Source organism: Melopsittacus undulatus, chromosome 4, assembly GCF_012275295.1.
Source record: "Melopsittacus undulatus isolate bMelUnd1 chromosome 4, bMelUnd1.mat.Z, whole genome shotgun sequence".
Lineage (NCBI taxonomy): Eukaryota > Metazoa > Chordata > Aves > Psittaciformes > Psittaculidae > Melopsittacus > Melopsittacus undulatus.
Window position 1 is genome coordinate 62194724 of NC_047530.1, and position 22717 is coordinate 62217440.

General features: G+C 39.5%; 1 protein-coding gene across 1 annotated transcript in view; it reads left to right on the plus strand.

The window, feature by feature from the left end:
• GRID1 (glutamate ionotropic receptor delta type subunit 1) overlaps nucleotides 1-22717 on the plus strand; it is a 519712-nt gene that overhangs the window by 153425 nt on the left and 343570 nt on the right. The window lies entirely within an intron of this gene.

Sequence of the window (22717 nt, forward strand, 5' to 3'; positions counted from 1 at the left end):
AAAAAAAATAAGGAAAGAAAAAAGTTTGGCTTATTACAAAATGTAAAGTAATAAGAGAAAATTTACTCTTGATATCAAGCTAACTTGTGATTTTTTTTTTAATGGGAATGAATGTTGGGCTGTGTCATGGAGACAGTTTGGTCCAGCTGAGTAAACTGGCACCCAAATGATAACCATTTCCTGAGTTGGCTGCTCAGTAATGCTTCCACCAAGCTGTGCTCCCTGTTATTGCTGGCCCTTGTCCTGGGAACTGTGCTTCCCGTACTTAATTAGATGAGAAAAAGGATGAGCTGTTCCTTTCTTTTGCCCTTCAGGTTCATGTCTGGAGGGTCCTGATTCTAGTGCTTAGTAAGCAGCGCAGCTCACTGAGCTGATTGCTAACCTGAGAGCCTACCTTCCAAGAGAGGCTTTGCTTTGCCTTCTCAACTTGAGAAGAAACAAAATTCCAAGTAATATTACTCCTGTTTTTAATGTAGTGTGACTATGGAAAGACAAAATGGGAAGTTCCCAATGCCTTTGTCATTTTGGATATCTCCATAACTTTGGTGTTAAAAAAGGTCTAGGTGGGGCCCTCAGAGATATGCTTTAGTGGTGGTCTTGGCAGTCCTGGGGTTATGGTTGGATTTGGTGATCTTAAAGGTCTTTTCCAACCTTATTGATTCTACGATTCTTTCCTGATCTGAGTTATGTCAGTATGTGGAAAAAGATAGCACCTTCTCTAATTAATGGTGAAATGAGTCCTTGCAAATACAGTCCTCCACACATCAAGCAGCCAGAAATGGTTCAAATGTTCCTGTAGGAGGTGACATCAAGCTTGTCTGGAAAAGCCAGCATTAATAGGAGCTAACCTGGATCAGCTTAGTTCTTGGCTTCTCTAAAATGATGTGCAAAGGGGAGTAACTGGTATTCTCTCAGCAGGCCTACATTTGAGAATCTTGATTAAACCAGCAGCAATGACACGCAGTAGTAACATTTACACTAGTCAGGAAGGATTAAGTTTCAGACACAGAGGCTTTAAGGAGTTGATGTTAAATGGGTCAGCTGTGTTTGGTGCCTTCCATGCCACACGACTGGAACATGGGGAGAGAAAGCAAAACTGTGCACTTGCTGTGGCCACTGTTTTGCTCTAGTTAACATAAAGTCATTGCTGTGTCTGCTAAAAGTGTTCACTGATTCATTAGAATTAATCTATTGAGGTTACCAGTATTTAAATGCAAGGAGAGTAGCAAAAGGGAAGTTTAGGGGTTGGAATGTCTCTGGAGTGAACCTAGGTGTGACATTTTCAATGCTACTATGAGTGATCCCCCAACGCTTCTTAGAGCCATGAGAGACTTCATTCCCTGCTGGGAAATAACATGGGAGCCCTGAGGCAGCCCTTTTTCTGTCCAACCACTTATTCCCTTCCACTAATCCACTTTCATGACAATATGTGTTTTGCCTCTTAGAATAATCTCAAATTGAAAGGATATTAATGTGCACACACGAGTAATTACTCACAGTAATCATCTTTGTTTAGAAAAACCCATGTAAGGATGGCTTACCTTTCTAAGGAGGACGCAGTTAATAGCCTACTGCAAGCAGTAAGAACAGAACCTTGTATTTTTATACATTGGTTTATGAATCTAGCAAAATATTGGATGGAGTGTGTCACAGCATTTGAAACCTGTATCTGCTGTCAGGTGGTTACAGTTAGTCCTCTGAGGACTGTCAGGGGATTCAGACAAGGTTCTGTTATTCTGGTGTCAGAAAGGTCAGATGCTAGAATTCAGAAAAATTATGTGCCTCAAATGCCAAATGCAGATTATCTGAAAATAGCCATATGCCAGTTTGTTGTGGTGGTGTGCACACGCTTGAAGTAGTGTGTTGCTTTTGATGGCAAATGTCTCACTCAGTGAGATGAGTAGAAGCAGAGTGTCAATGCAGTGAATATAATCCATTCCAATATTAGAATGTGGGGCTGGATCCCTTAATCTGGCATGCCCTGACAGCCCAGCTATTACAATCACAGCTGAGGGTGTCCAGTACCTCAGTTCAAAGTTTCTATCAGTTTTCTTTCTTTTTCTGAGAAGTATGAGTAAAGGACAACTAGTCCCATCACAAAATAGAGTTGTAGTGGAGAGTATGGTCTAGTGGAAATGGAAAAGTACTGTGTATTTTCATTTATTTCAGCTAATACACTTCTGGCTTGATGGACAGCCTTATCCATAGTCATACAATCTACAAAGTGAGTTTGCAGGTGACATAAGTAATACCATAAAAAAGAAATAAACATATACACACCACTACTCTCAAATCTCCTGCTTTAATTTAAGGCCTCCTCTGACTTGGATGTAAAGGTCGAGAATTGATAGTAATCATGTGAGGAAGTAGCAATGGCTAAGAGTTGGGGGATAGGTGAGTAGGTAGGTGAGAAGTGTTACTTGTCAGGCACTAGATTGCTTAGTGACTAATAAGGGAGTTTTTTCAGAACCATAAATGGCAGGTGAATATCTCTCTCCTACCCCGATCCCTTAGGAAAACCCTGCCCAAAGAGTCCTGTCTTGACTTCGAAATGGCAAACAGGGTAAGCCCGATAGGAAGGGAGCTGTTCAGAGCTGATTGCTGCCACCTTTAGGTGAGCTGGAAATCGTCTCCATGCTGTTAACACGTTCTCCAAACTACCAGTTGCAAATATAATTCCAAATTCCCTTAACCTCTAGAGATTTGGTGCATTGATCTAGTCCAAAACTCACCTTCATTGCATGCCCATGTGTCGAAATTGAAGTAATATTAAAAACAATATTGTACCAATGTCACAATAAGTAATTGTAATAAAATTTGCAGGATGCAATTGTAAAGAACAGAAGTGCTTGTTTGAGTTGATATTAAATTTTACTGTCTCTTGCCTTTGTTTTATTTTACTTGATATTAACTTCAAATAAATATACCAGTGTTGATGTTTACTTCAGTAGTGTATTTGCTTAATAGTCATGATAAAAATCACAGAGAATCTTTTCTTTGCAACCCCTTTCTGCTTAGCACTTCCCACCTGTCAAATATGTCTATTTGAATGCTTTCAGTATTTTGCTCTAAGAGCATTAGAGAATAAAGGTTGTTCTGTAGTTCATTACAAGAGGACAGTTCTGAACATAATTGAAAAATAAAGATATGTTGCCAAAAATGTGTGTTGCAGTATCTCTGACTATGGTATTTATAGGAAACCCATCACCATAGCAACTAAGTCTATGCTAAATAATTGCCAACAGATTTGTTCCTTTTTGGTTATTTTTTTGTAGGCTTTTTTTTTTCCTTCTTTTAACTTCTATAATATGTCTAGTCTTGACTATAGTTTTAAATCTAACAATTGTGTATACATATACGTGTTTGCACACTGCATTTGGAAGATAAGCCAAGGGTCTTGCCATATATAATTCTAATACTTGCAGAAGCATCTTCTGGATTCTAGGTGTCCACAGTTGCTGTTTCCTTACAAATGAAAAAACTGCCTTTAATAAAGGCAGTTTTAGTGTTACAGTAAGATGTTGCTATCATGGAAAGCCAGACATCAGGAGAAAGCAAGTGTTTTCTACAAAGCCAAAGCAATTTCTTGAAAGACATTAAATTTGTATTTAATAAGCAGCTTCTTCAAGTAGTGGAATTGCCTGCTTTAGCTGTTTCTCTCACTCCATCAGCAGCACTTGGACATTGCCTTACTCTGTGGGGTTGCATTTCACTTGTGGGTTGGCTTTTTTTTTATTTTGTTCATTCTGTTGTGTGAAACAAATGTACGGACTTGCTTTGAAGGATTTACTGTCCTGCAGGCTATGGTCTGTGTGAACAGTTAGTGAAGAAGCAAGACCAGTGGGTTTCGGCATCTTCATTAACTTTTTCAGCTGCTGATGACTACTCAGAATCTTCTCTTCATGCAGTCACCTCCACATTTGCTTCAGGATCATTCTGGAGAATACTGGAGGGTTTTACAAAATGTGTGCTTCTTATGAGGGAAGTGGCCTGCTTCTCCATTGTTTTATTCTCCAGAAATGCTGTTTCATGTTTGTAACCCTATTCTTTGGGAAGAATCCCCTAGTCTATCATTCTGTTCTTGGCAGTGAGAGAAACGAATTGTAAGAGTTTCCTCTGCATAATAAAGTCTTCATTCTTAAAATGTGTGTAACTTGGTCTGTCTGAAGACAGCTGCTGAAGTAGCTATACCTTGAACATCATCTTGCAAAGCTTTGCATTTGAGTAGAATAATGACAAGGTGAAGCCTTTGTGCCTCTGGCTGACTTTAGTTTCATCTTGTTGGGAGATCAAATGGATTTATTTACTCTAGCAGCTAATGCATCTTGCTGCTTCAAAGAGCTGGTAACTGAAAGATCTCTGACTTCTAAGGTTTTATTTGTCAGAGACTTGTTGTTCATATTCATACAGGTCATGAACCATAGGTATAAAGTCTCTAAAACACTAGCTGCATTATATAGAATGTCAGTTACCCTAGAAACAGTGATAGTAGCAAGACCAGTGGCACAGAAGACCCTGTCATACAGTGTTTTGAATTTAACAGCAGTAAGTTTCGAGCTGCATTATACACACCTTTCAATACTATGAGCCATTTGTTACATTAAAACATGTATGTAAAACTGTATTTTCTAAATATGTTCTTTATTATATTTGTATAATTGTTCAAACATAGGTGTGGAATGGGTTAGGTGAAAAAGACAGTTCAGAGCACTTTTTCTGTTTCTGTGAATATCATATAGGAGTCTGTACAGACATGCAGTTTAAAAATTGGACTGAATCAATGAGATGGACCTAATTAAACAAACTAACTAACTCACTTTACCAGAAATCAAACCATCAATGTTCAGTACCACTTCTTTGAAATCTATAAACTTAAATATGTTCCTGGATGTGGAACATCTTTGCAAATGAGAAGATAGACCCACTGGATATAGTGCGTTATGAAGTTTGTTAAGCTTTGGTTCATTAGGGCATAAAATGTACATACATAGATTTCATTATCTCAATCCATGTAATTTTTAGCTGTGATAAGTACTATGTCAATCAATCATCTAATAGTAATCTTCTAAAAGGCAGTATGTTCAAATTCCAAATATCTCTTAGTGCAGTAAGTGAAGAGAGCTCTTCAGCTTTTGGAGATAATTCTCTTGGGGAAATATCCTTGAAAGTGTCACCTTGTATTCTAGCTAAGGACATGCTTATTAAGTTTAATCTGCAGTTTTAAGTTCTGCTGGAGATGAAGATTTATGAACAGGGTTAGACTAAACCATGGCAGTGTTTGTCTTGGTTAGTATAATGGCAAAATATCTAAGTGGGTTTTAAAGCACAGAAAGTACAATTTCATGTTCACAATATCTATCCCATTTAATATATATCAGAGAAGTCACGGGTATAACATCTTAATCATTATTGCTCTTTACTGCCAATTAGTCTTCTACTGACTCATGTCCCCTCACATACAGTTTGTTCCTTTTCAAGCCACTTCCAGACTGTTAAATAGCCACATATCCCATTTGAAGTTGTGTGGACTTTAAATTGTAGCTTGTATTTGTGTTTGACTTTTTTGTCAGTGTTTTCCATTACTTACTTTGGCTTGCATATCCTAGTTTTTTCCCTTTTATGTCTACCGGTGGATGGCAAAAAATGTGAATGGATTTGCTTTTTTAAATTTATCACTTATATTTGTTGGGGTGTGATTATTGCAATAAACCAATTTCTTATTGCATGCTCAGAAATACTGAGCTATGTTTCCAAGAGTTAAATCATATCCAACAACAGTTCTGCATGCTCGTGGTCATTAAATAGCAGTAAGTAGTTTGATAAAGTGTTTTTTCTCGTTTCATCTTAGATGTTTCGTTTTAGTATGTTTAGTTGGTCATCTGATTCTGTGGATTATAATTTGGAATACTTGGAAACTTGCGTAAAATTATTGCATGTAATCCTGTCTACCATAACTGAACTGAGAGAAATTTTAATCTACATATGCGTCAGTTTCATATTTCAGCATCATTCACGTTTATGTTTCACTTAGAAGAGAGCAAATTAGTGGAGTCTAGATTTCTTCAACTTCTCTGACCTTTGTGCAAAGTAAAACATGAGGTACATAAGGATTAACTAGGTTTGATTTGATTTGAAAATGAAATCATGCTATGTGTGATAAATGACAGTCTGTGCTGGGGAATCCCACTGATTAGGAAACCTGATTTATCTGGATTTTGGCAATAAATTGAGTAAAAATTTGTGTGAGTGAACAGCTATTGAGATATGTACTTTTAAATAAAAATACATAGTGTTTGTATTGCATAATATCTAACAAGGGAGGCCTAAGAATTTTGTGGGATGAAACCAGCAACATTGTACAGATTTTTCTTTGAACTCTATAGAATTAAATCAAGTGATTATTTCTTGTTCCTAATTTGAGGCACTTTATCTTGAACAGTGATTTTCCTGTGGAAAATTTGTTCAGTTTTAATAGTCCTGGGCAACCTCCTGTTGCTGATGCTGCTTAAGGGAAGGGGAGCGTGTGTGTGTGGATTTGATAATCAAGCCTTCCATCCTCAGCCATTCTGTCACTCACTGGAATTAACTTTGCTAACTTGACAGGATTGGATTTTTCCCATAAACTTTCCTTTTACAGTTTAATGAGGTAAATTGTGCTGTTTAGGGTGGCCATGAAATTTTATGGAGTAAAATTTGTCCATTGATTTATGACATGAATTGAATAGAGGTGATGGTTGATTGTTTCTGTGCTTTGCATTAGCATTACACGAGTCCCCACTCCTTGAGAGTAGGTACAAGGGAAGTTTCAGATAGATGTTGCAACTTCTTTAATACTTCTTTATTACTTCTTTTTCATTATGCTTAGAAAATAAAACTGCACATATCCCCCTGACAAAATTAATGTCGGCTGAATTTGGTAACATGTCTGTATGCTTTAAGAGTTTGAGAAAATGCTTTCTGGTGATTAAATCAGTCTGCACAATGTGAAGATTTCTAATAAATTTTTGAAGCAGTATAGCACAAAAAACTTGTAAAAATGTTTTCCTTAATTACATGGATCTTTACACTTTAAAAATTGAGATGGTTTTGTGAGTGAGCATTGAGACCAGTAGAGGACCTTTAATTGATATTTGCAGATTAACAGCCCTTTATTGTAACAGTCCTTATTATCATAAGTTAATCAACATTGTAAAAAATTTGGCCTTTTTGATCTTATAATAAATTCTAAAATTTACCTGTGTTCATGTGGAAATAATAGCATTCATTGTCTTAAATTTTAATACTTATTACCCAAGCAAAATACGTGTCTCTTTGTCAAGGTGATATATGCACCTATTCTCTACCAGCATAAAATGTATCTTGGTTTAAATTATGGGAGAGGTAAATGTCAGGGCAGAACACAGCATACTACATTTGTTGGCAGCTGAAGCTGATTCTAAATCCAAGTTTCTGTCTTGCATTGTGTGCTTATTAAAACCATAAATTTCAGTCATTTATCTGAACCTCTTATTCTGAGTGTTCAGTTATTCCTTCTCTCGCTTCACCTTGATTTGTATAAATCCTCTGTATATAGCAAGATCTTTCCTGTGTCCATATTATTGTTATTGTGTAGAGCTACAGGAAAAAAAATGTTTTCTCTTGTTGAAATAGATAACATAAAAAAGATTCAAAAACTAGTATCATGGGTATTTCCAAGGGCATAACAGTGCTAATGTAACAAAGAACAAATAATAAAACCCTCCACAGAGGGTTTTCAAGTCTATAAATCAAATAACTTGTATGAATATGATAATAGACCAATTGCATATAGAAGTGATTTGCATTGGTACAGCTACAGGTCTTTTTGAAAAATGTAGCTGAATATTGATTTGAAAAAGTTCATGATATGAAAACATCATTGTCAGCTTTTTTCTATTCAGAAATTCTCATGCAGGAGTTGCAAGAAAGCTGTGCTCATACAGATAGGGTAGAAATAAAGGCGGTGTGAAAGAGGCTACATAGCTGAAATAAACATCTGAAAGGTGGAAAGTAAATTACTGTTTTTCACTTTAATGTTAGAAATCTTCACCAGGAGGGTTCAAACTCAACATAAAGTTATGCTATAGGATGTGCCTTTCTTTAAAAGCTTGTATTAAGCCTTGTACAGTTTTATTTTAGTAAGGCATGAACACTTTGAATTTGTAGCTTTTACTATGCTGTTGTGTGAACTAGATGAACAAGCAGCCTGCAGGGTGCTGGAAGGCCAGAGCCTCAGGTTGGCTTTGTGCATACTGGGATGATATAAACTAGATGCTTGGCCCCTTCCTTGGCCATGCTCTCAATTTCCAGTAAGTGGCCATGTCGGTAGGCAGATGTCTCTGATATCCCTCTGATAGAGTGGGATGTCCTTGCTGCTGTAGCAAGGCTTGTGGAGTATTGTAGCAGTAATCTACAAGTTGGAGGCCACCAGTGCTAGTTGCTCCACTTGGAGACTAAGCATGAGGACATAAATTGTCAAAAACACTGTAACAATACATGTATGTATTTGCTATATTCATATGTTTATAAAACGAGCATAGTTCTTGTTACCACTGTGTACTACTGGTTTATGCTTGTGTGAGTATATTGTGGCTTCCTTTTGGCTTAGGCACCTGTGGCTAGATCAGGTTGTGTGCCTACAGTGTGTTATCTGTAGAGTTGAGCACTTTTTCTGGATGTGCATTTGTGTAGTAAAGGCATGCAATGGGTGTGTGTATATATTAAATTTATGAAATGAGTTTATAACCTGATTAAAATGGGCACAAATAGTAAAACTTGTTTTTGGGGTGAATTCCATCCATAATAGAATAACTCAAACAAACAAACAAAAAAGGACAAATGTTAATAAGAATAATCTTCCTAAAAGGGGAAAAACCAAAGCTTTGAAATCAGCCTGAATCATACCTCCTGTAACACAAATACTAAAAATAAAAGAATTATTCTTCAGTTTTAATTCATTTTTTGCAGTTTGCAAAAAAAGCCTGTATCCTAAAGACGTGTATTCAAATTTGGTTGCTGTTATTTGTTTCTGCAGAGTCTTAAGCTAGTTAGTTAATCTGTATTTTTCAGCTTCTAATCAGTAAAATATTTCAATAAGCTTTTCTCCTAATGTGTGTGTCACATCTGAAAGTTATATTGTGCTTGTGTAACAGAACTCCCACTGTTGACTTGACCTTGGTTGTTTTTTAGATACAGCTGCTTTGCAGTCTGCTAATTTAAACATATTTCAGCCTGAATTTTTACTTCCCAAGAATTAGCCCATTATGAAACTCAGTTACTTCAGCAAAAATATATTCCTATCATATGGAACAATTCAGCAACAGAGTGAACACCTCTTTCATGCCTTAAAGAATTTAAATGCTGACTTAAGGAATTTAAGTGCTGACTTCAGATTCAATCTTCTAGCATAATGTATTTTGAAACTTGTAGATAAAAGATTGGTTTAGTAGAGTCGTGCCTTTTCTTGTCTCATATCTAACATAATGTGGATAGTGTCTATTCAGTGTGATATGCCTATACAAAACCATAAAAGACAAATGCAGCTGCAAAAAAAGCTCCTGTCTTTGAGGGATTAGGTCAGATGTATAGGACTCAATCACAAAGAAGATCAGATGCAGAAGGTAACTGAGAAAGTTAAGTACTGGTCCATTTCAGGAGTATGATATCAATGTAAGTTAGCTGGAAGGTGCCGTTATAAATGCTATACATGTGTATGATGTGACTGTTGTGCTATTTTGTGTGTGAATTCAGGGAGGTTTCAGTAAAAAAAAAAAGGCATAAGAGGAGTCTGCAAACATACTAGCAAGTACTTTGTTGACTTTGTATTGGGGTATCACTTTACTGACACAATTGCGCTGTAAGTACTTTTGTGTCTGGTGCTAAAACTGTATTTGATGGCCAAGGTTTTATGGGTCTTCTGGGGAAAAAAGTATTGGTAAACTTAATTCTCTGAATTGACAAGACAGTGATTTACAGAATTGGTAGTGACCCTAATCCCACACTGGGGTTATTCTGCCTAAGATGGTCTAAGCATGAGACAAATCTGCAGGGCATGTCATTGTACTGTTTCCTTTGAGGTATTCAATACAGAATCGGCCTACTGGTAACCATAGCTGATATGTAGTGACCTATAAATCTAAACCATCTTTGCCTTGTTAAGAGTCAGAGTTGGCTGCAGATCAGTGATCAAATCCCTGAGCAGGAGAGGAGTACAAGCTGCTAGTGAAGAAAGAAAATGTTGCCATCTATAGCTGTGCAAGCCTAACAGAGCAGCTAAAGAGAGCTTGGAGACGCAGCTGATGAACATGAAGACAAAGTAAACCTGATTTTCCCAGGGCAGTTTTGCAGTGGGATACAGGATAGGAATGATAAGCAGCAGAAACAACTCCTGTTTTTAAGAAACCTGGTTGAGGAGCTGAACCTTTTTTAGACCATTGTTGTCAGCTCAAATACTTAGCGGGCTGAAAGAGACTTGATTTGGTTTCATTAAAAGTTCATGGTGGCAAGGGAGAAGATTGTAACAGCTTCTTTTCCAAGCTATCATAGAGAAAAATCTCTTGAATACTGCCTTCGTGAGTGTAATCTTCTGATCAAGTTGGTGCAAAGAGGGTGAGTGCCATAAATGTACTTGGGTTTGTGAGAATTATCCGAATTGAGATTCCTTTTTAGTGAATCAGCTATTAAACTCTATCTCTAGCATGGTTTGGTAGAGCAAATGGCACCAGATAGTGTCTGTCACGGACCTATTAGTTGTGCCTTACCACCAGGGGTGTTCAAATTCAGGAATGTTTCCAAGACTTACCCAGAAGGTCTCTGAGAAAATGTCAGTTCCCACATAGTGAGTTTGTTTGCCTCTAGGTATGAACAGTGAAGGTGCCAGGGTTACTGTGTGCTGGGAAGCAGCGTGAAATGAACTACTCCATGGAAGGCAACATTGAGGACAGGGAAGCTATAACGAGTGCAATTTTCTGTAAGGTAACCACAGGTGGCAGTGCTCACTGCCAGACTTGTCATTTTCTAGTTTATAGGTGCTAACTTGGTTAGCACTACATGGTACAGTGGTGGGTGTCATGGTTTACCCTTAGCCAGCAGCTAAGCCCAGCACAATGACATGCTCACTCCCCTCTCCACTGGGATGGGGGAGAGAACTGCGGTAACAGTTAAAGACAAATGCCATCACTCTAAATGTCATCACATCATCTCCTTTCACCCTCCCTACCCTCCCTGCTACTTTTTCCCATAGCTTTGTGCTGGACATGATGCCATTTGATCTGGGATATCCCTTGGGTCGTCTGGGGTCAGCTGTTCCAGATGTGTCCCATCCCAGCTCTTGTGCACCCCCAGCCTACTGGCTGGTGGGGTAGGTTGAGAAGCAGAAAAGGCCTTGACTCTGTGTTAAGCACTGATCAGCAGACTAGTGAAGATATCCCTGAATTATCAACATTGTTTCTGGCACAAATCCCAGGAGCAGCCCATACTAGCTAGTATGAAGAACTGTATCCCAGCCAAAACCAGCACAGTGGTGTTGGTTGCATAATTTTCTTGATCCCTAAAGCTCTGTCCAAAATGGAAAGCTAAGTAGTAACAGGGCACTGGTCTTAGCAAATCCCAGCAGCTATTAGATGGTTGGGAATAGCTAAAGCTATGACTAGTGGTATCATCTTATTGAGAGGCTTTGTTGGCCAGTACATAACTATTCATTCCCTCTATGTATTAAAAGAATCCTGGGGTCCTTAATTTCTCTTTGAAAGTCGCTAAAGATAAGCAAAAGAGACTGTGTTTTAAGTACTTACCTAAAAGCCAGTACTTCTATCAGCACAGCAGAAGCTGTGCAACTTCCCCATGCTGTGTAGTGCACCAGCAGGAGTACTTTAAGTGCAGGCTTTTGTGAGGGTTTCCAGGTATGATTTCCTTCTAGTTCAGCCAGAGTGCTGACACCTCTGAGATGATGTTGTTGATTAAGTGCTTAATACATTCTGTATCCGTACTGCCTGTGCTGCTGGATTCCTAATCCTGAAAGAGTGTGGGTAAAGGAAACTCGCTGTAAAGACAATCTTTCTCTCGCAAACTTTTGTAGCATGCGTATAGGTTTTTGGTTTTGTTTTTGTTTTTAATAATGGTACTTGCAGGCTTCACTCAAACACACTCCATTCTGCCAACTCAGTGCCTGCAATATGATACTGAAAGAATGATCAGTCTGCATTAGCAACAACAAAGCTGCCAAAATCATTACGTAAAAGAAATGGGAGCATACTGTGGGGTTTTAAACCCTGTTGGTTTTACATGAAGAAAATTTAAGGCAGATATGCTGTATGTGTTCAGAATACAAAGGGTTGAATACTTGCTGAATGACCAGATTGTGATACTGGAAAATGCCACATCTAATGGGTGCGCATGTGATATTAGGTGTTTCCCTAGGGGTTTTAAGAAGGTTGTGGTTCTGGTGGTGGGGGTTGACATGAGGCATATATATAGGTAAAGTTGCATTGTTTTGAATTGAAGGTTTGTTGTTTTATATTAAAGATGCTTTGCTAGGAAGGTTGCATGGGCCTGATAACAGCTGGGTTACTTCTGAAAGCTAACATTAAAAACAATTGGGCAGAGTGCTTTTGAATGACACTTCATTGAGAAATTGACATGGTTTGATATTATTAATGTGTACTATCTTCTTAGGCCCTTCAAGGTGAAAAAAATCTTACTATTAACTCTTACCAACATGTCCTTAAATCTATTTGAAAACTGGTTAAACAGGCAGTATTTGTAGAAAATGGCTTGTGATTCTGTTACTACTGAGTGCTTTATCAATTTTTTTAGCAGTTGTGTATATGTGCGTATTACTCTAAGTAGATAATTTGCAACTTAGAGACCATGGAGCCTTGGATCAGTGTTTAAATTGATAATAATTTTTTCTTCAGACAGCAGTAAGTGTCAGACCCTGATTTTAGGTGTACTGGAAGGAAAATGTATCACTGGAAGGTGATTTTGTGCTCAAATATTAGAGGCTTGTGTGCTGAAAACACGTGTTAGGATTCTGAAGGTCTGGTCTATTTAGGAGCTGTGCTTTTCATCTGAATCAATGTATTCTGAGAACAGTGCCTAAGTGCTTTTTCATTTTACAAGAAATAAAATCTTTAATGAAAATCCACTTGGTAACAGCTATATAGCAAATAACAGCTGTTCACATTTACTGTTAAACTCTGTCTACAAACAAGAACTTGCAGTCTAGTGGCAGTAAACCCAGAGCTCCTTTCTTATTGCTTCTTATTCTTACTTGAATAAGAAAATGAAGCTTCCAAACTACTAATGCTCTTTGCCCTGCGCAGTGGGTGCTTATTATCTCAGTGGTGTCTGAAATTTATGGTAAAGATAGCCTACTTATCTTTATTGTGAGCCATACCATTTATGAGCTCTACTGTGTGCTTTGCTCACTTTCATGCAGCAGAACTCCAAGAATAAAATGGTACCCCACTATGGCATTCTTGGCAGCTTGTAATGGGCTTGAGAGAGTTGCTCAAAATACAGTCTAAACAGGAAATGGATGTGTAAAGTGAGAAATAGCCTTAAGTGTAAAAAGGATTTAGGGAATAATCATGGTAGTAAGTACAGTCCTATGTTAACATTGCAAATACTTGATAACTCAGTTTAGAAGAGCATTTAGTGAATTTGCAGATTTTTATGCCTTTTTTTTTTAAAACTTTAAACAAATACATTCTCCTTTTGGGAGAAGTGTGCTGGGGGGGAGGGAGATAGGTTAGTCAAGCCAAGTCAATTGTGAGCCTTGTTGCAGAAGCCAGGCTATGAACTTAGTGTAATGCTTGCAGAGAAGAGTGCAAACGTCTACATGTGCAAATGCTTCTTAATGTGATATGAAGAAAAGTTTGCTTTACTTGTTGATTTGATATTGTTAGATTTGCTTTGTCGTTGCTTGTACGCTTTAGCAGCCAGAGACCTGTCATATGAGGGAAGGCTGAGAGGACTATATTTGTTCAGATTAGAGAAAAGAAGGCTCTGGAAGAACTTATCACCATGTTCCAGTGTTTAAAGTGTGTCTATAAACAAGATGGAGGCTCCTTTTTCACAAGGAGTTACATATAAAGGACGAAGAGTAATGGGTACAAGTTACCACACAAGAGGAAAATTTTCCACAATGAGAACAATTAGCCATTGAAGAATCTCCCCAGAGAAGTGGTGAAGTCCCCAGTGCTGGACACTTCTAAGATTAGGCTGGACAGGATGCTGAGACATCTAGTTTAGGTCATGTTTTGCTTAAACAGGTTGGACCAGATGACCACTGATGTCCTTTCAACCTGATACTCTATTCTATGACTCAGTTTTCAGTCTAAGGAAAAAAGCAAATGGAGGATTTGGGAGGATGTGCACCAACATAGCTTGCTTTGGAGACTCTGAAGGCAAATTTTAGACTCTTACCCTTCTGCTTTTGTAAAAAGGCAGAGCCCAATTCCTTGCTCCACTTTGCCTTACTGTGTTTTCTCAAAAGGATCAGAAAAGGTAAGGTTTTACTATCCCTTAATTCTAGAGGATATGAGAGATGTATATATCTGATATTTGATTCTCTGCTGTGGATAGTCCTTGGAAAGAAGCAGAGCACAAGAAAGGTGGGTAGGTTTTGATTTCTAAAAGTAGGAAGGTAGGTTTTACTTTCAAGATGAAGTGATACGGCTTTCTGGAGAAAGGGGAGCTGTTCTGCAGTGTTCTCTAATCCTTTCTGCAGTTCTGAAAGCATAGCAATGTAACGAGATGATTTTTAAGGTAATTTCAGTAGTGGGCTCAAATAGGGATTAAGGCCTAGATAAAGCTAGCAGAAGCAGGGAACAAGGCAGAGATGAATTTTGGCAACTTCTGTTTTGCTACTCTTTCAGTAGTAGTGGCCACTTATGCTCATCGCTACTTTTTGCTGGGAATGGCAATTGTTTCTACATCTGCTGTCTGACAGATCTGGCCAGCTGGCAGGGGAACACCTCTTCATGGACTGAATGACCCTGTTCCCTTGGAGACTGAAGGTGGATGCTGCATCTGCTGATCAAAGGAACAAGGGGTATTCTGGGACTTTGTTCTTTAGCTTGTATTTCTCCTAGCTGGAGCAGTGGGAAGGCTTGCCGCACCATTGCATGGCACTGGTTTGCCAAGAGTGGTTTTGTAAAATCCTGCCTTTGAAATCTAATGAGGTTGGGGTGCTGCAGAATGGGGGAATATACATAGGAAAGGGTCGTGTTGCTGGGCCTTGGGTGTGCTTGTATCAAAGGATACTTTTAAAGTTGTTGATAATCTGTCAGGCATCATGATGAGATGCAGAGTAAAACAGAATCTCTTTGATTTCTTCACTGGTAAGGTTATCTGTATGCATGCCAGTCTTGTTTTTCTGTTCTTAGCCTTGGGCTTTGTACAGCTATTGATTTCTTTTTTTTTTTTTGGGCTGGTTGTTACAGCATTAATACATTAATGGTTATTCAGGTAAAGATATTTGTTATTTTCCCAAGACAGCCTCACAATTCATTAGGAATGTGATGGGTTCCTGTGTGCTAGTAATGACTGCATAATCCCAGCAAACAGGATGCCTTACAAACAGCAGGTTAGATACTCACAGCTAGATCCATGGTCTATTATAGCAATTCCTTTTCTTCTCCACTGCAGCTAGCATTAGTATTCAGAAGCTGAAAGCATGTTGGTGGAAAGCTACCTAAATATTTATGGACTATTGTTAGGGTCACAGTAACAAGGGCAGCAAATGAAATTAAAGATTTACACCATGAAACAAACCAACTTATCAATCACTCTTTGCCACGTTGCTTATGCTGTTTAAAGAAGAGATTTTCTCAGAAGGTTTTTTTTAAGATGAATTTCAGCGTGAAGTTTCACTTCAATGTCTGCATTTTTTCTTCCAACAAGATGGGCGGGTGGAAAAGACATTGCACAACTGACAAAGTTGGCTGTTGCATAGCTGGGTTTCATAAGAACAGTACTCCACATCTTTTATCCGAGTATATCAAAGTCTTTACCAAACTTTAGGGTCATAAATACCTCTGTATGAGGAAAGCAATGTGAGCAGAGAAACTAAGATGCAGCAACCCCATAAAATTTGTATGCCAAGTCAGACTTTAAAATAGAAACCAAGAGTTGGGATGGCTTTGCATTTAAACTTTGCAGTCAAACCTCAAGCTGGACAAGGAAGCAGTGAGCAAGCTGAGATTGTTTAACGTTTTTCTGGAGGGGCAAAAGCACCTGGATAGCTTAGCATCTGCATTAAATGAGAAATGACACTCTTCTGTTTTGTGGAAGCATGACAGAACATATATTTGAAATGGAAATTGCCTTGCTTATTCAAATGAGAACCTCCGAGCACAGAAGCCTTGCTTTCCTTATTTTGATTAGAAGCTAAGTATTTTGCAGTAGCAAGCAGATAGGAAAGAAACCAAATTGGAGGGGAAGAAAATATTTTTTTCTTCAAAATATTGTTGGGGTTTTTTGGTGATTTTTTTGTTTTTTCTTTTTCTTGAGATAAATCTAAGTGATAGTATAATAAGGCTTCCATAGGGTGACAGCACAATGTGAATACATATGCACATAACCTAGAGAAAATGAACTGAACTGTAAGTGGCTTTAATAAGCAGCATGCCAACTTTTCCTTTCGGACTTTAGCTATGGATTGCATATAAAGACCAAGGAGCTGACCTAGCATTAATGCATTTTCTAGTTTTCTCTTGAAGTAGTATTAAGTATTTAAGCAGAATTAGGTGGGGCATTTTAGTTCAGTAGAACAATGATAAATAAAAAACCCCAGCTATTTGTGTAAAGTACATGCACATGTGAAGAATATCGTTTGGTTTGGCTAGGAAAATTCTAAGGTAGATTAAAACCTGTAAGAAGTGTATAATGTTCCAGTTAAATATTGAAATAGCAGTCATTTTCCCAAGTAGTGCATGTGCCAACCCCATGAAGTTCAACCAAGCCAAGAGCAAGGTCCAACACGTGGGTTGAGAGAATCCCAGGTACAGCTACAGATTGGGTGGAGAAGAGATTCAGAGCAGCCCTGCAGAGAAGGACTTGGGCTTATTGGTTGATGAGAAAATGAACATGAGCTGGCTTTGGTGCCAACCGTATCCTGGGCTGCATCAAAAGGTGCGTGACCAGCAGGTCAAAGGAGGTGATCCTGCCCCTCTACTCTGCTCTCGTCAGACCTCACTTGGAGTATTGTGTGCAGTTCTGGTGTCCTTAACATAAAAAGGACATGGAACTGTTGGAACAAGTCCAGAGGAGGCCACGAGGATGATCTGGGGACTGGAGAACCTCCTGAGAAAGGCTGCATGGAGACCTCATAGCAACCTTCCAGTATCTGAAGGGGGCCTATAATGATGCTGGGGAGGGAACTCTTTATTAGGGACTGTAGTGACAGGACAAGGGGTAATGGGTTAAAACTTAAACAGGGGAAGTTTAGACTAGCTATAAGGAAGAAGTTCTTTATTGTAAGGGTGGTGAGGAACTGGAACAGGTTGCCCAAGGAAGTTGAGAATGCTCCATCCCTGTCAGTGTTCAAGGCCAGGTTGGAGAGAGCCTTGGGCGACATGATTTAGTGTGAGGTGTTGCTTCCCATGGCAAGGGCATTGGAACTAAATGATCTTAAGGTCCTTTCCAACCCTAACTATTCTGTGATTCTATGTGTGTATCAATGTTAGTGCAGTCATGTTGTTTGGCATCAGCATTTGCATTTTGAAATGAAGCTGGTCTCTTTAGATGACTCACTAGAGTGGAGTTGTATTGATAATTACCCAAACGAGATTTTGGATATGCTTGTAGGTTACATGTTCTTGTTTCTAATAGTGGAGTGCCTGGACAATAGCATTTGCAAATATTTCTGTTTACCAGTAATTTATGGTGGTTCTATTTTCCAGGGGAATAAGGTGAAAGGTGAAAGAAAAAAGAAACGTAAGAAACATGTGAAGTGATTTTATTTCTTATTAAAAATTTTTCCCTTATAAGGCCAAAGGATTTACAGACAGGATCTGAAATGTATTGTCTCTAGATGAGGCTGCTGCTGTTGCGTGTCCTGTCCCTGAGGAGCAGAGTAGCTGCAATTTTACTAAATGCACAACTTCTTCAGGCTCAGCATTGCCCAAAATCACATCAACAAAGAAATGAATATTTTCTTTTTCTGATTCTTAGCCTGAAAAGAATCTTGACCTGAAGAACAGCTCTGTTGCCTAGTCATTAAGAAAAGCTCTGACATGTAGGCACTCCAGTCTCTTTGGCTCATTAATATCGGGCTGATGTTATGTATGTTGTATGGCCACTGTAGAAATTCTGAGAACTTTACCAGCTTCAGAGCATCCCCCCACTTATTTAGCATTCATAGTCATGCCTGTATAAACAGAGTCTTTATTCTGTATTTTACTTAAACTGTGTAATCTTTTCCCCAGTGAGAAGGAAGGAGCACACAGCCACAGATGCCTGAGTGAAATATTCCTCTTACTGCCCTGTGAAAGAATTTCTGAAAAGTCCCTATCAGTTAAGAATTTAAGATATTTGTCAGTAAAGATCATTAATAATAAATGTTCGTGATTTTTTAATGAAAGGTTGAACTTGAGATATATGATTTCCTCAACATCTGAACCCTGTATAATATGTAATGGAAAGTGTCTTTGTTTCTTCCACTTAAGATGAAAGACATCAAACATTTCACAGCTATTTATTTTGCTTAGAGGAAATTATTTTACCTGTGAAATAGATACTTCAGAGTTAGTGTTTCCCTCGCTCTCTGTTTACCAGCTACAGTACTGCATGTTTCTCTTGGCCAAGGAGACATTGCACAGCATCAGTGAAATGTTTCAGTGCAAGAAGTATTTCAGCAGGTTTAACTAGGGCTGAAGAATGACTACCCTGGTTCATACTCTGAATTACCTTGTGGCAGCAACCACCCTGAGAGATCAGAGTCACAGAACTGTTAGGGTTGGATGGTACTTCTGAGATCCTCTGCTCGTTTTAACCCCCCCTGCCAAACCAGGGTTACTTACAGCAGGAATGCATCCAGGTAGTTTTTGAATGTCTCCAGAGAGGGAGATTCCACAACCACCCTGGGTAACCTGTTCCAGTGCTTTGCCACCCTCGAAGTTCAAAGTAAAGAAGCTCTTCCTCATGTTGAAGTGAAACTTTCTGTGTTTTAGCTTATGGCAGTTGCTCTTCTTCCTGTTGCTGGGCACCACTGAAAAGAGTCTGGCACCACCCTCCTGGTATCTGCCTTTGAGATACCGATATGCATTAGTGAGATCCTCTTAGTCTCCCTTCCTCTAGACTAAATAGTCCCAGCTCCCACAGTCTGTCCTTGTAAGAGAGATGCTCTAGACCTCAGTCGTCTTTGTGGCTGGCTGCTGGACCCTCTCCAGTAGCTCCTTGTCTGTCTTTTACTGAAGAGCCCAGCACTGGACACAGTACTCCAGATGTGGCTTCACTAGGGTTGAGTGGAGGGGTCTTCTATTACCAGGACACCTATCTGATTCAGCATTGGCCCCATGTTTTCCCTAATCATACTTTTACTGCTGATGCACTTGGAGAAGCCCTTGTATACAAGGGCACATTGTGAAAAGATGGTTTCAGGTAGGTCATGCAGACCCAAAATACACAATCTTGGTTAAAGAATAATTCCTCGTGATGACAAGGGAGTTAGGGATGTTGTCAGGTATGTTGTAGCTCTACAGGATATAATACTGTTTTTTGAGTAGCAGTCTGTCTAGGAAGATGCATGTGGATGTGGAGTGGGTATTCCTTGCTTTACTTTTTTAATAGAAAGACTAAATGCAAGCTAGAATACAGTGCTGCACATGTTTTAAAATATATGTATACCCTGTGTTTGCTTACCTGTTTTCCACAGTGTGGGCTGTAGGATGAACTGTACCTTTCATACTCTGTCAGTCATTCTGGACAAACTCTTTTTGTATGAAAGACTCCTGAGGACTTTTCCTGCAGTTGTAGAGAGTTCCTAGGTGTCAGAAATCACTATTGAAGTTGAAGGGGACTCTGGATTCCCAGTACTGTGGGTAGTGTGTTATATCCTTACACTCTGATATTTGAATTAGCTGTTAGTAAAAGAGATACTTTCCTAAAAGGTGCATAAAATTTTTTGCATAAGTATATATGTATTCTTGCCTTTTTATACAGAGATACTTTATTTTTGGGGGTTTTTTAAAGCAGCTTTGGAAGAATTCTGGTTGTTTTTACATATAATAAATTAAATGCAATTTTTGTTCCATTCCTATCCTCAGGTTTCATTTATTGTAGAAACATGTCTGACTTCCCTGAGCTGGTAGATTTGAAGGGGAGAGAAAATGAAGATATATTGACTATCTTGATATGATACTTGGAAGTATACAATATTTCTCTGCCAGCAGGATTTTGGTTTCCATAATGCATCTATATTTTTTTGGCTTCCCTATAGAGAGGTAGGAAGTCACAAGAAAAAATGGTTTTACATGCAAGTGCATTTCTTACATGGTGGTGACTACTAAAGGTTGTTTTAAGCAGTAGATGAGCAAAGTGTTGTCTGCAATTCACGCTGGGTAGGATAGCTCCTATAGTTCCCCAGGGTTAGTGGGGGCCTTCCCACATGGAACTGCACTGTGGAAATAGCCTCAGAGTATGGATTTATTTTTTTCCCCTGGAGTTGAAGGCAATGAATTGTAGAAGGTTTGGTTTGGAAAGGACCTTAAAGATCATATAGTTCCACTTCCCCTGCCATGGTCAGGGACAACTTCCACTAGACCAGGTTGCTCAAAAGCCTATCCAACCTGGCTTTGAACAGTGCCAGGGATGGAGCAGCCAAAACTTCTCTGGGCAACCTGTTCCAATGCCTCACCACCCACACCATAAAAGAATTTTTTATATCTAGCCTAAATCTACCCTCTTTAATTTCAAAACTATTACCTCTACCCTAGATCCCTTGTAAGAAGCTCCTCTCCAGTTTTCATGTAAGTGCCCTTGGAAGGCTGCTGTAAAGTCTCTGAAGCCTAATTTCCAGGCTGAACAAGCCCAACTCTCAACCTGTCTTCACAGGAGAGGTGCTTCTGCTCTCTGATCATCTTTGGAGCCCTCCAACAGGTCCATGTCCTTCTTGTGTTGTGGGCCCCAGAGCTGAACGCAGTACTCCAGATGGGGTCTCATGAGAGAGGAGTAGAGGAGGGTAATCCCTTCCCTTGACCTGCTGGTCTCACTTTTTTGATGCAGCTCAGCATACGGTTGACTTTTTTGGCTGCAAGTGCACATTGCTGGGTCCTGTTGAGCTTTTTGCCAACTAATGCCCTCAAGTCTTTCTCCTCAGAGCTGCTCTCAATCCATTCTCTGCCCAACCTGTATTTGTGTTTAAGGTTGTCCTGACCTAGGTTCAGGATCTTGTACTTGGTCTTGTTGGACTACATGAGGGTTACACAGGCCCATTTCTCAAGCCTGTCAAGGTTGCTCTGGATGGTGTCCCTTGACTGTATTGCACAGCTTGGTGTCATAGGCAAACCTGCTGAGAGTGCACTGGATCCCATTGTCCATGTTGCTGACAAAGATATTAAACAGCACTGGTCCCAATACAGCCCACGGTATGCTGTATTGTAGGAACACTATTCACCACCGGTCTCCACCTGGACATGGAACAGTTGATCTCAGTTCTTTGAGTACCACCATCCAGCCATTTCCTTATCCACTGAGTGGTCCATCCATCAAATCCATGTCCATCCACTTTAGAGACAATGATGCTATGTGGGACAATGTCAAATGCTTTGCACAAGTCTAGGCAGATGATGTCAGTTGCTCTTCGTGTACCCAGCAATGCTGTATCCCCATTGCAGAAGGCCACCAAATTTGTCAGGCTTGATTTGCTCTTAGTGAAGCCATGTTGGCTGCCATCAATCACTTCTTTATTTTCCATGTGCCTTAGTGTTATTTCAGGAGGATCTGCTCCATGATCTTCTAAGGCAGCCCACATTTTCCCTAGTCTCTTTTTATCACTGGTGAAGCTTTTCTTGTTGCCCTTGGCATCCCTGGCCAGATTTAATTCTGTTGGGGTTTTAGCTTCCCTAACCTGATCCCTGGCTTCTTGGACAATTACGTTGTATTCTTCCATGGCTAACTGTGCTTGCTTTCACCCTGTGTAGGCTTCCTTTTTGTGCTGGAGCTTGTCCAGGAGCTCATTGTTCATCCATGCTGGCCTTCTGGAGTTCTTGCCTGACTTCCTCTTTGTTGGGATGCAGCACTCTTGAGCTTGGTTGGAAGTGATCCTTGAATATTAAGCAGCTGTCTTGGGCCCCTCTTGCCTTCAGAGCTTTATCCTCTCTACTCAGCAGTCCCTGAAGAGGCCAAAGTCTGCTCTCTTGAAGTCCAGGGCAGCAAGCTGGCTGCATACAATTAAATGTGTGTAGGACTGGCTTAGCTATTCAAGCTGTCTTGCGTTTGCCAGTGCATGTAGCCTACCAATCCGGAAGACAATAGAAGAGATGGATGGCTTCTTTCTGCCAACAGGGAGCTTGGCTTTTAACTGTGTTTCCAGTAGCGCTTCAGGAGTTGTCCTTTGGAGTGGTGTTTGGGAAACAGCCCTACGGGGTGCACAGTTGCCCTGGTCTCTGTGCTGCATTACTGCTGTGGTTGATTTCCATACTGGCTTACTGAAAGAGAAGCAGTTAGAGGCATCATCTCCTGAGGATGTGATTTG